Genomic DNA, 14,198 nt, shown 5'->3' on the forward strand with positions numbered 1-14,198 from the left:
AAATTAATATAATTAAATGTACTGCTCTTTTTTTCTGATATGAATTATTATGAAACAAATACAGGCAGCTACTATCATGTCTATTTTATTAGATATTCAGACACAGAGCTGTCATCTGACTGCTCTGTTACCTTATAGAGGCAGACCTTGGTGCAGGTTTTGATTCTGGCTCCTGACTTATAGGCCTGTTTTCTAAAAGTATCTTGGGGTATGTTACTATTGTTGTTGCTGTCGTTAGCTTAACGTGAGTTTGTGAGTCAGAGACTTTTATCTTCATACTCACACCCTGAAACCCCACGTGGACACAGCATAGCTCAGTCCTGGAGGTCATGCCATATATATTTAAATTGTAATGGGCAAACCCCAGCCTCACCAGACCCAGCTATTCCCGTTGCTTTCTGCCAACTGACTGAAGACACAGCTTTAAGCCATTGGAACTTCCTAGGCAAAGAGTCTGTACTTTGACATTTGCATTTATCTTATTATGTTTGATTGGCACATTGAGATCCATAAGCTTGTGGTTAATATACTGCCAAGGATTCTTAATTAAGCTGGTTGTGCAAAAAATGCATCAGAGTCTCTTGAGAAATGTATAATCTTTGCCAGTCATTCACATTGATTTTCCTTTGCTGCTCTGGTGGCATAGCAATAGTGTTACAGGGAAGATTGGAGGTTTGACATAACAAGCTTCCAGTAATCTGGTCCTGCCATTTGAGATGGGAAGCTAGAAAAACCGTCATGATAGAGAGGGGAGACAGCAGAATTTGTTGTTGTTCAGCCGCTAAGTCGTGTCCAACTCTTTGTGACCACATAGACTGTAGTACACCAGACTCCCCTGTCCTTCACTAGTTCTCAGAGTTTGCTCAAATTCATGTCCACTGAGTCAGTGATGCTATCTAACCATCTCATCCTCTGCAGCAGCCCCCCTCCTTTTTTTTGCGTTCAAACTTGCCCAGCATCATAGGCTCTTCCAATGAGTCAGTTCTTTGCATCAGTCGGCCAAAGCATTAGAGTTTCAGCTTCAGCATCAGTCCTTCCAATGATATTCAGGCTTGATTTCTTTAGGATTGACTGATTTGATCTCCTTGTTGTCCAAGGGAATCTCAAGAGTCTTCTCCAGTGCCACAATTGGAAAGCATCAGTTCTTCAGACCTTAGCTTTCTTTATGGCACAATGCTCACATCCATAAGTGAGTACTGGAAAAACCACAGCTTTGACTATATGGACTTTTGTTGGCAAAGCGAGGCCTCTATTTTCAATATGCTGTCTAGAGTTTCCCTGGTAGCTCACGCAGTAAAGCATCTGTATGCAACACAGGAGACTCCGGTTCAATCCCTGAATTGGGAAGATTCCCTGGAAAAAAGAATGGCAACCAACTCCGGTATTCTTGCCTTTAGAATTCCATGGACAGAGGAGCCTGGCAGACTACAGTCCATAGGGTCGCAAAGAGTGGGACATGACTGACTTTCATTTTCACTAGCTTTGTCATAGCTTTTCTTCCAAGGAGCAAGTATATTTTAATTTCATGGTTTCCGTTTTTTCCCCTTCTATTTACCATGAAGTGATGGGACCAGATGCCGTGATCTTAGCTAGTGTCCTGTAAGGCAATGGGTCTCAAAGTTTGCTGCCAGGACCAGCAAGACCATTATCAACTGGCAACTTAGAAATGCAAATTTTCAAGTCCCACTACAGAGCTTTTTAATCAAATCTTCAGGGAAGGGCCCAGAAATGGATGCTTTAACAAGTCACCCAGATTGCTTTGAAGCAGTCCAGTTTGAGAACCACTGCTATAAAGGAACCACTGAGATTTTCCAAGATGGGAACCTCTCAAAGGAGATGATAGAGTGATTCTGAGCAAAGCAAGGACAGCTTGTGGAGGACTCAAGGCTGAGTGGACTCATTTTCTCACTTTTTCCCCTGTCTGCTTGGCTGTCATTGCATTAGCATCCTCTGTGTGGCCAAAGTCACAGGGACCCCAGTGTCCATCAGACATCCTTAGAAGTTCCTTCAGGAAGCAGCATTCCCGCAGAAGAGGTATGATGGCTTTTCTCCCCATGATCCATTACCTGCCAAAGTAACTTCCACTTTTATCTTCTGTTTCCTTCACTCTACCTCAGGACCATAAGCCTGGGGGAACATTAACTTTGTAGACTTCAGACATTATGCATTAATATTGTTCACATATTCTCTCCTTATCCTGTTCAGGGTTACTCCAGGCATTCCCTCTGTGGCCTGACCAGCAGCATGTGGTTTAAATACAGTCAAGAGATCAGTAGTAAGCCACTGAGGGCTGGGCAGCTCTGTTTCCTTTACACCCTGTTGAAATCAAATGATCCCACTCTCAGTTTTGTTCCAAACCCCTAAGTGATGTTGAGACATCTCAACTCTGATGTGCACGCTGAGAATCTGCTAAATAAAGAGAATAAGTGTCAGGCTTTACTCCAAGTAGGATTTGGTGCCATTTCTCTCGATTGTCATATATACCAAATATCCCTATAACATGCAACCCTGCACACCAGTTATCCTACTATTAACAGAAGGCCTATGAGGGTACATGCTGAAACAAGTGCATTTAAATCTTTTCAATCTGTAGATTCCTAGGTTGTTTTCCTCTTGCTATTCACTCGGTGTGCCTAACCTTTGGCAAACAACTGCAGAGCTGTGATCGAGCCACGAGTTTTATTTACTGCCTTTAGTCATTTTCAGTTTCTTTGCAAAACCAAATGCTAGAGTAAAAGTTAATGGAAAGCAGGTTAGTGTAAGCTCCATTCTGACCCCACATATTACCAAGAATCCCTGCATGAACTTAAGGCAAGGACGTAGTTTCTGCTTTGACCTGGAACACCATAAATCCAATAACTATGGTTCCACCACCCCCAAGACAACTGGCATGGCTGCTTCCCAATATTTATTACCACATGTAAGAACTTACAAATGCCAACATGAGTATATTGCCTACACCTGGAAAATTATTTCTGGTTTGTCAGAAAATCCAAAATGCTTTTGTTTGATGTTAGTGTGGTGCAGTTATTGTTCAGTGCCATTTGTATGACAATCACTTCACAGCATCAGAAGGGGTGGGAGTCTCCAGGAGAACCTCCAGGTCTCATATTGTATCATCCTTTTCTCCATAAATGCCAACTAACAAGCCTCTCTTCATATGTGCCAGCATTTAAAGATTTCAAAGATGCAGGTAGCCAGTGAGTTGTATTCATAGTTATCTGCTATAGTTAGTTGAGTTGTTATTTTGCATGAGTGAGAAAATGTGTTTGATGAGCAATTCCATGAGTATCGCGTCTGTGTCAGCCACTGTGCTGGGGACAGTGGACCCTGCCCCTGCCTCAGGAAGCTGACATCCTTTGGCACCATTAGGAGTCCAAGTGGCTCTCTCCCTGCTGGTTTACCAACACACTTAAGTATCTCATGTTATCTGAGCAGTTCTTAGATATTCTTTGTTGCACTATGGGAAGGAGTTAGTTATATTGGCATTGTAACATAGCTACTAAAAAGGCACTTAAAACTCTTAATTCATAGTGTCTAATAGTCAATTCACTTCAGTTCAGTCGCTCAGTCGTGTCTGACTCTTTGTAGTCCCATGGACTGCAGCACATCAGGCTTCCCTCTCCATCACCAACTCCCGGAGCTTGCTCAAACTCATGTCCATTGAGTCGGTGATGCCATCCAACCATCTCATCCTCAGTCATCCCCTTCTCCTCCTGCCTTCAATCCTTCCCAGCACTGGGGTCTTTTCGACTGAGTCCGTTCTTCACATCAGGTGGCCGAAGTATTGGAGCTTCAGCTTCAGCATCAGTCCTTCCAATGAACATCCAGGACTGATTTCCTTTAGGATTAACTGGTTGGATCTCCTTGAAGTCCAAAGGACTCTCAAGAATCTTCTCCAACACCACAGCTCAAAAGCATCAATTCTTCAGTGCTCAGCTTTCTTTATGGTCCAACTCTCACATCCATACATGACTACTGGAAAAACCATTGCTTTGACTAGATGACCTTTGTTGGTAAAGTAATGTCTCTGCTTTTTAATATGCTGTCTTAGTTGGTCATAGATTTTCCTCCAAGAAGTGAGCATCTTTTAATTTCATGGCTGCAGTCACCATCTGCAAACCCAAGAAAATAAAGTCTGTCACTGTTTCCATTATTTCCCCATAGATTTGCCATGATGGACAAGATACCATAATCTTCTTTTTTTGAATATTGAGTTTTAAATAAGATACAGTTTTCAGGAAGAAAGATTTTTCTTTAAAAAATCAATAGTAACAATAAATTATGTACTTAGAAAAAAAATATGAATGTGAAACCACATGTAATCTTGACCACCAGGGAAAAAAAAAAACTTGAAATTTTTGTGTAACTCTGTAAATACAACTATTTACAAACACCAAATAAAGATTAAATTTGTATTAAGTAGCTTCAAATCTGGTTTTTATATGAGCATTTTTCTTTTCATTTAAGTTACAATGGTTACATAATATTCCACTATTTGAAATATGCTATGATTTTTTTAAACCATCTTCTACTGTAGTACATTTAATCTTCCTAAGGTGAAAGAGGAGAGTGAAAAAGTAGACTTAAAACTCAACATTCAGAAAACTAAGATCACGGCACTTTATGGCAAATAGATGGGGAAACAATGGAAATAGTGACAGACTATTTTCTTGGGCTCCAAAATCACTGCAGATGGTGACTGTAGCCATGAAATTAAAAGACTCTTGCTCCTAAAAAAAGCTATGACGAACCTAGACAGCATATTAAAAAGCAGAGACATTACTTTACTAACAGAGGTTTGTCTAGTCAAAGCTATGGTTTTGATGTACTGATGTGAGAGTTGTTGTGTATTCATGTATGGATGTGAGAGTTGGACTATAAAGAAAGCTGAGCGCCGAAGAATTGATCCTTTGAACTGTCATGTTGGAGAAGACTCTTGAGAGTCCCTTGGACTGCAAGGAGATCAAACCAGTCAATCCTAAAGGAAATCAATCCTGAATATTCATTGGAAGGATTGATGTTGAAGCTGAAACTCCAATACTTTGGCCACCTGATGCAAAGAACTGACTTATTGGAAAAGACCCTGATGCTGGGAAAGATTGAAGGCAGGAGGAGAAGGGGACGACAGAGGATGAGATGGTTGGATGGCATCACCGACTCAGTGGACACGAGTTTGAGCAAGCTCTGGGAGTTGGTGAAGGACAGGGAGGCCTAGCGTGCTGCAGTCCATGGGGTTGCAAAGAGTCAGACACAACTGAGCAACTGAACTCAACTGAACTGAACTGAATGTTTCATCAGTTTTAAGGACTGATGTTCTATGACTAACATTCTGATACATATTTGTCTTTATTTCTAATTTATCCTTAGGCTGTATACCTAGAAGCAGATAAATACCTAGGTTAAGAATTATTAGATCTTTTACTATCTTGGTTACGAATTGGCAAAAATGTTTTCCAGAAATGTTATACCAATGTAAATTCTCATCAGGTATATTTTAAGAGCACCTCTGAGACCATGAGTTTATTTGTTTGTTTGTTTTTCAAAATCTTGTATAAGACATTAAAACATCTTATAAGTCAAAAAGTGTATAGTTTTCCTAAACAATCTTTTCTCCAACTGACTGTTTTTAACATTATTCTTTGTACCATTTTGTTCAGGATATATGGGCTGCACAGATCAGATGAATGTTTTCTAGAACAGTAATCTTATAAAAGCTATGATGTGGTCATACAGGGTGTATCCTATGCCCTTTTTTTGCTTATGCATGTGTGCACAGTCGTGTCTGATTCTTTGCAACCCCGTGGACTGCAGCCTACCAGGCTCCTCTGTCGATGGCAAGAATACTGGAACGGGCTTCCATTTCCTCCTCTTTGCTTATACCATCCTGTTTTTTCTTTTCTTTTGGAAAAGCATATCATATCTTCCCTTAGGCACCGGATATACAGGGTGTGACCAAGGCTGGTTATTCCAATATGGTCATATGATTTTACTGGAACAGTCACAGTGTTTCCTAAGAGCTAAGAGGGAGTCCAGGAAGTCATTCTGACGATCACAAGAGGAGCCCCTGCCTGCAGATGGAAATTAAGTGGAGACAAGCGAAAGAGTGCAGGAGAACCCTGAGGACAATTTCTGATTGCCAGGATGCAGCTATTATCTGAAGTTGGCTCTGTTCCAAGAATTCTAAGTTTCATGAGACAGTAGTTACTATTTAGTTCAAATAGGTTATAGACTTTTTTGATACCTTCAAACCAAAAAAAAAAACCTTATTTGAATATACAACTCCAAACTATCCCACAGAGCTATAGGAGATATAAAATCTTAGGCCAAGTCAGAACCACATTGAGTAGAATGAAGTTTATGGGGTTGGTGGAACAATTTATCAGTTTGATCAGAACTACATATCTAAGGAATGGAACAAATTATCAGGTTAAATAAAATGAAATGTTATGTTATGCTCTATAAATAGATTTTTCAAAGATTTTCAGCTTTCCTATAGGAAAAGGAAAAGTGATGGCAGAGGATGAGATGGTTAAACAGCATCACCCACTCAATGGACATGATTCTGAGCAAACTCCAGGAGATAGTGAAGGACAGGGGAGCCTGGAGTGCTGCAATCCATGAGGTCACAAAGAGTCAGACACGACTGAGTGACTGATGAACAGCAACCAAAGGAAAGAATCCGAGTTCATCGATGTAAATGGTCATCTCTGCCTATGGGGTTAAAATCAGATGGTCCTAGATCTTTTTTTCTTTTTTGGCTAAAAACCTCAAAAGAAAGGAAAATGGACACAATGGTGTTGAGTACAGATGAGTGAAAGAACTGGTTTGATTCACAGCTTTTTGTGAAAATCAATGAAGAAAATTTTATGCTATGATTCCATCAAACTCAGCACTGCATTGTATTACGGGGCTAAAACTCTCTGTAAACCTGCAAATATACGGCGGTTGGTGTAGTCGCTGAGTCATGTTGGACTCCTGGTGACACTGGACTGCAGCCCAGCAGGCTCTCCATCAGCGGGATTTCCTAGGCAAGAATATTGGCGTGGGTTGCCATTTTCTTCTCCAGGGAATCTTCCCAACCCAGGGACAAACCCGTATCTTCTGCATTGCAGGTGGATTCTTTACCGCTGAGCCACCAGGGAAGCCCATCTAGTCATTTGAAGCACTAAATAATCATTTGCTATTATGATAAGGAATGGTTGAATATTCGTTGCTAGGGAGAAAGGTGGACACTATAAGAATAAAAGGAACAATTATCTGGAAACATAAAATGTCAAAAATCATTTCATTCAATTTCATTGCTTCAAAATATATGAAATTTAAAACGGATAGAATGACAATACTCGTTCAGCAATCCATACAAATGGGGGCAGAGTTTCATGCAGCTTCTCAGTAAATGATAGATCAGAAACTGCTAAGGACTGAATGTTTGTGCTCCCCAAAATTCATATACTGAAGTCTAACTCTCAAGGGGATGGTATTTGGAAGTGGAGCCCATGGCATGTAATTAGGGCACGGGGATGGCGCCTTCATGAATGGGATCAGTGCCCTTACAAAACAGACCTCAGAGAGCTCTCTTGCTCCCCTCTGCCACAGTGAGAAGATAGTCACCTATGGACCAGAAAGCAGGCCCTCACCAAACTTCAAACCTGCCAGCCTGGATCGTGGGATTCCCACCTCCACAACTGTGAGAAATGAATTTCTGTTGTTTATAAGCCACCCAGTATTTTTGTTGAAGCAACCTGGCTTAAGACAGAGGACAATATTTTAAAATTATAAAAAACTTTTGAATATATACATATATATATATATATGTGTGTGTGTGTGTGTGTGTGTGTGTACATATATGTGAGCTTCCCTGGTAGCTCAGCTGATAAAGAATCCGCCTGCAATGAAGGAGAACCCAGTTTGATTCCTGGGTTGGGAAGATTCCCTGACGAAGGGATAAGCTACCCAATCCAGTATTCTTGGGCTTCCCTGGTGGCTCAGTAATCTCCCTGCAATGCGGGAGGCCGGAGTTTGACCCCTGGGTTGGGAAGATCCCCTGGGCATGGCAATTCACTCCAGTATTCTTGCTTGGAGAATCCCACAGACAGAGGAGCCTGGTCGGCTACAGTCTGTGGAGTTGCAAAGAGTTGGACATGACTGAGCAACTAAGCATACATATATATATATATATATATATATTTCTATTAGAATTAAAATACTGTTTACAATTACTTGCTATCAATCTAGTTGGCTAGAATTATGTACATCTATTTATCAATTCGGAGGTTGTTTTATCTCAAGTAAAATAAAATAATATTAAATTACTAAAATTGCTTTTGGAGGTTGGTTGAAGTGAACAATACAACATAATTTGAAAATGAAACACAGAGGCTGTCTGATGCAAGTTCATGCAAACTGACTTGGAGTTTTATTTTGAATATTAGAAAACAGACTTAAATTGGGAAGTTACAGAGCTTTCTACGAACAATTGTGTATGAAAGTGAAAGCCACGTCCAACTCTTTGCGACCCCATGGACTATACAGTCTACGGAATTCTCTAGGCCAGAATACTGGAGTGGGTAGGCTTTTCCTTTTCCAGGGGATCTTCCCGACCCAGGAATCGAACCAGGATCTCCTGAATTGCAGTGGGATTCTTTACCAACTGAGCTATGACAGAAGCCCCAGTTGTGTATAGGTACATCAATTTATTGTTGTTAATCTTTGAAAAATGAATATGAGGCTTAAGTCTGGTGATTGCACATACCAGATTTGAAATTGAGAGAACAGCATCGAAACATGTGTATTATCAAGTGTGAAACAGATCACCAGTCCAGGTTGGATGCGTGAGACATGTGCTCGGGGCTGGTGCACAGGGATGACCCAGAGGGATGGGATGGGGAGGCAGCGGGGAGGGGGGATCAGGATGGGGAACACATGTAAATCCATGGCTGATTCATGTCAATGTATGGCAAAAACCACTACAATATTGTAAAGTAATTAGCCTCCAACTAATAAAAATAAATGGAAAAAAAATTGATAATTGTAAGGGTGAAGTGAAGTTGCTCAGTTGTGTCCGACTCTTTGCAACCCTGTGGACTGTAGCCTACCAGGCTCCTCCATCCATGAGATTCTCCAGCCAAGGATACTGGAGTGGGTTGCCATTTCCTTCTCCAGGGATCTTCCCAACCCAGGGATCGAGCCCGGATCTCCCGCATTGCGGACAGACGCTTTACGGTCTGAGCCACCAGGGAAGCCCAATTGTAAGGGTATCTACTCTAAGGGCTTTACCTCAACACTTGGCTTAGTCTCCACTGGATTGCTGCTTGTTAATCAGTCTCACTTCACAATGCTTAGGAACCTATGTCCTAAGGGCGATTTCCTTTTGGTTTAATCCCATTTATTTTTCTAACTTACATGTTGACAAAATACTATAAATTGACTTATTTATACTTTGTATAAAATGAAAGCAATAGCATTTGTTCCTTTCTTTGTTCCCATAGTGTATAAATAAAGTGATAATATGAAGGTTCCTACAAGTATGTCCAAAAGCAAATTGATAAAACATCCCCAAACACAAAAATAATTCCTATTTAAAATAGTAAACATAAATTGCAAAATCATCCATCATTTAACAAATATTAATTTGGCACTTTCTCTATCTCAGACACTATGATCAATGACAAAAATGAAGAAGGAAGGGTCCCTTTTTTCCAAAATTTTACCACCTAATAAAGGATATGAATAAATATAAAAGGGTAAATTCTGTATGTATGAAGAGGCTCTCAAAATATAATGGTCAGCTTAATCTGAAGTTATCAAGAAGTAACTTGGTAAGATTTGATGTTTAAACAGAATCTTGAAGAATTATTCTTCAAGCTCATTCACTTAAAAAATGAAGAGAAATGCTGTATCAGACACAGTGACATATAATGGGAATGTGTTCATGTGGTACTTTATGGCTACACATTGAATGTATGAGTTTCAATTATGTATATAAATCACTACTCTGATGCAAGAGAAATACAGCTCAAGTGAACTTAAACATATAAGAGAAATCTGAACTGCAGAAAGTCAACAGTAATCTTTAGGGCAACGGGATCCAGAGACACAACTTCTGTTAGTGCTCTGTTTCTCCATCTTTGTCTCTAATCTCTTCTTTGTTTTGCATCTTATTGTTTGTTCTTTTTCACTCTGCCGGGATCTCTCTACAGGGTGAAGAACACGAACACAGGGAGTTAGAGTCCCACATGCTGATAACTCCATCAAGAGAGAAGAAAGATTTTTCTCTTCCAGCTGCAGAATGAGAACCTCCAGGGAAGGAGTAATAATAAAATAGGTCCAGTCTGAGTCTTAAAAAAGGAAGCAAATATAATAGCTCCAAACATGATTACAGGTAAGGTAGGTCATAGTCGGATTATTGAGAATGGTTTAAGCTATGCAACATTTGGATTTCACCCATTATCTTAAAGGGGATCAGTGAAGGGCTTTCAATAGAAGAGTAATATATCTGGTTTCTATTCTTAAAGCACAAAGAAGGATGGGGTAACAGGAGAGGGTAGGGGGCAGGAGATGGTTGCCTTGATCTATATGCAAGATAATAATGGTTTGAATCAGAATAATAGCAGTAGAAATTTAGGAGAAATTGAGTAAATGGGACTAGTACTCACTAGTCATATGTGTGTGAGAAGGAAAACTATAAGGAATGACTAGAAGATTTCTGGTTTGAGTGCTAGGTACATAATGGTACTGTTAACCAAAATGAGACAAAGAGGAAAGAGACAAATTCAGCCTGAACAAATTGAAGATTAAGTGAGATATCGAGGTGATGTCTATCAGCATCTTGGTTATCTAAGACTATAGAGAAGACTATAGTCATCCAAGCTGGGAATATAAAGTTGGGGAATATTCATATAGACATGGTAGTCAAAGTCATAGAGAAGACTGAGGTGGCCAGGAGAATATGTAAGGCGAGAAAAGAGAACAAAATGCAATTGTCCCTTGAAATTCTCGGGGACTCATTCCAGGACCCCATACAGATGCTCAAACTCATCATACAAAATCATGTGGTATTTGCATATAACCTACACATATCCTCCCATATACTTAAACTTATCTCTAGATTACTTATTAATATAATGCCTAATACAATGTAGATGCTATGCAAATAGTTGTAAACACAAGGTAAATTTTGAAATAAATAGTAAATAGTAAATTCTGAAATAAAAAAAATAAATAGTTCCTGGTGCAGGGCAAATTCAAGTTTTGCTTTCAGAAACTTTCTTGATTTTTTAAAATATATTTTTGGTCTATGTTTGGTTGAATCTGCAGTTGTGAAAATGAGAATATAAGAAGCATATTACATAGAACTCTATAGACTTAATGCATGACTGTTGACTTTGTAAACTGCCTGTTTGACTGAACTATATTCCCATTATCTTTTTGGTACATTTCCAGTTGAAGTGGGCTAGTGATTCTCTTACTAGACATAAGGAGGCAGAAAGGAGCTGCCTTTCTAGATATAAGGCATATATCTAGATGCCTTATATGCCTAGATATAAGGAGGCAGAAAGGACAGCTATTTTGTTTTGTTGTCTAATATGTGGAGAATGTTCCATGTGTCCATGAGAATATCTATTCTGCTCTTGTTGGTTGAGATATTCTGTATATGTCTATTAGGTCCAACAGTCTATAGCGTTGTTGAAGTCCTCTGTTCACTTGCTGATCTTCTGTTGGATTGACCTACCCATTACTAAAAGTAGAGTGTGGCAATCTACTGCTACTTTGCACTATTTCCCCCTTCAATTGTGTCAATGTTTACTTCATGTAGTTGGATCCTCTGCTACTATGAATATAAGTATTTACAAGCATTATGTCTTCCTGGTGAATTGATTATATATGATTACATAATGTCTTTCTTTGTATTTTATAACAGTTTTTACTTAAAATTTATTTTGTCTGATATAAGCATAGCCATCCCTATTCTCATTTGGTTCCCATTTGCTTCATATATATTTCTCCATTCTTTTACTTTCAGCCTAGTCATGTCCTTATATCTAAAGAACATATATGCTCTTTTTAAATAGTATATAATTTGACCTTGTTTTTCACCCATTCATACACTCTATGTCCTTTGACTGGAGAGTTTAAATCATTTATATTTGAAGTAATTGATGATAGAAAAGAACTTTATATTGTCATTTTGTTTATTGTTTTCTGTATGTTGTATAATTATGTTGTCCCTCTTTTCCTCTCACTGCCTTTCTCTGTGGTTTATTTTTATACAATGACAGACTTTGATCCCTTTCTCATTTTCTTTTGTGCATTTTCTACAGGTATTTTCTTTACCGATTATATAAAACATATTATAACTAAAATAATCAATTTTAAACTGATAACAAATTAAGTACAGTGACATAACAACTCTACTTCTTTAAGTCTTCACCACTCCTTTGTTATCAATGTCAAAAATTCATCTTTTTAAAAATATTTTTAACCCATTAACATATTTCATAAGTATATTTTTATAATTTAAGCTCTATATCTGAATTGAAAATGATTTATGTACCACCATTAAAGGATTCTGTATTTATCTATATACTTCCCTTACCAGGGAGAGTTTTATATCCTTTTGTGTTCCTGCCTAGGGTCTTTTATTTTAACTTGAAAGACTTTCTTTAGCAACTCTTGTTAAGGCAAGCCTAGCAGTGATGAGCTCCCTCAGGTTTTATCTGGGAAGTTCCTTATTTTTCCTTCATTTTTGAAGGACAGTTTTGCTCCATTTAGCATTCTTGGTTGGCAAGTGTTGCTTTTTTTTTTTTCTTTCAGCTCTCTGACTGTATCATCCTACTCCCTCTGGCTTGTAATGTTTCTGCTACAAAATCCTCTAATAATTTTATGAAAGAACCCCTGTATATACCAAGACTTTTTTTTTATTGTGATGCTTTCAAGATTCTTTATCTTTGTTTGTGCGTCTCATACATTTATCCTCCTGAGTCAGCTTACCTATGCTATATCACGCCTGCTGCTTAGTTGTGTCCAACACTTTGCAATCCTATGGATGATAGCCCACCAGGATCCTCTGTCCATGATTTTTTCCTGGCAAAAATACTGGAGAGGGTTGCCATTTCCTTCTCTGAGGTCCTTCCAGAGCCAGAGATCAAACCCATGTATTTTGTATCTCTTGCATTGACAGATGGATTCTTTACCGCTGGGCCACCTAGGAAGCCCCATGGGTAAACTGAAAAATGAAACTCCTGGACTTGCAAACCCAAGAGCAAAACCATGGCTTCCTAATCAGTTTATTTCCCAGGAAGCCCTCTCTTAACTGTAAACTGTGAGCTCCTTCCTTTCTCAGTGGAAGCTTCTACATGGACTGTTGGGATCAGAGCTCCAACCCATACAGGCATACTTTTACTTTTAAATTGATCCTGCAAGATAATCAAGCAAAACACTGGATTAACACCTAGACAATGTTTGAGCTCTGTACTAAATAATTTTAAAGCTAGTAGATGGAGTGAGCTGATGAGGAAGACTACGAACAAGTCATGTTCTTCAACTCGGTCAAACTGCTGATGGTCATACAAGTTAACAAGAAGTTAAGCCTGTTCTCATTAAATCGGCTTAAAAGAAATAGAATACTAAAACAAATTAGTAAATCTTGTTTTCTTAATAAACATTGTATCATCTCTGCACAGCTTTGTTACTGGCATTAATAGAATACCTTAAATAATAACCTGTCACAGTGAAACGGATTCACATTCTATATCTATTCACATCTATAATTGATGCCATAGCTGTTTGACACTATTGCTTGAATGAATACAACTTATGTGACTTCACAAACTACAAACACTACTAACATAATAGGTATTAAAATACCTTGAGTGATATGAGCACTAAGACTTAGAGTTGCTCTCATGAATGATAGTATTATTCACTCCAGCCATGGTACTGGAATCTGTACATTAACACCCCTGCAAAGGAAACTGAAAGGATAGAATACTTGTCTATACTAAAGGAACTTCATAAATATAAATTTAATCCTACTGTAATCATTCAACATTGTATATTTTCTTTTAAACTAACTTTCATATCTGGTCTACTCTAACCTCTTCTGTATTCACTTTATGCTATACTTATTGCTAACAGTTAAATTACCATAGGAGCTCTAATTAATTATTTTTTTACTTGCAATGCTAGTGATAGAA

General features: G+C 38.7%; 1 long non-coding RNA gene across 2 annotated transcripts; it reads left to right on the forward strand.

Moving 5' to 3' along the window:
- Nucleotides 1-7,544: 7,544 nt before the first annotated feature.
- LOC122693518 lies at nucleotides 7,545-13,259 on the forward strand. Of its 2 annotated transcripts, none has more exons than XR_006340934.1 (3): nucleotides 7,545-7,690; nucleotides 10,203-10,384; nucleotides 13,184-13,259. It is a non-coding gene; the product is annotated as an uncharacterized LOC122693518 (long non-coding RNA). The 2 variants fall into 2 exon arrangements; XR_006340935.1 differs by having other exon boundaries at nucleotides 10,203-10,389; nucleotides 13,184-13,252.
- Nucleotides 13,260-14,198: the final 939 nt, after the last annotated feature.

The sequence above is a fragment of the Cervus elaphus genome, chromosome 5 (genome assembly GCF_910594005.1).
Source record: "Cervus elaphus chromosome 5, mCerEla1.1, whole genome shotgun sequence".
Taxonomy (NCBI): domain Eukaryota; kingdom Metazoa; phylum Chordata; class Mammalia; order Artiodactyla; family Cervidae; genus Cervus; species Cervus elaphus.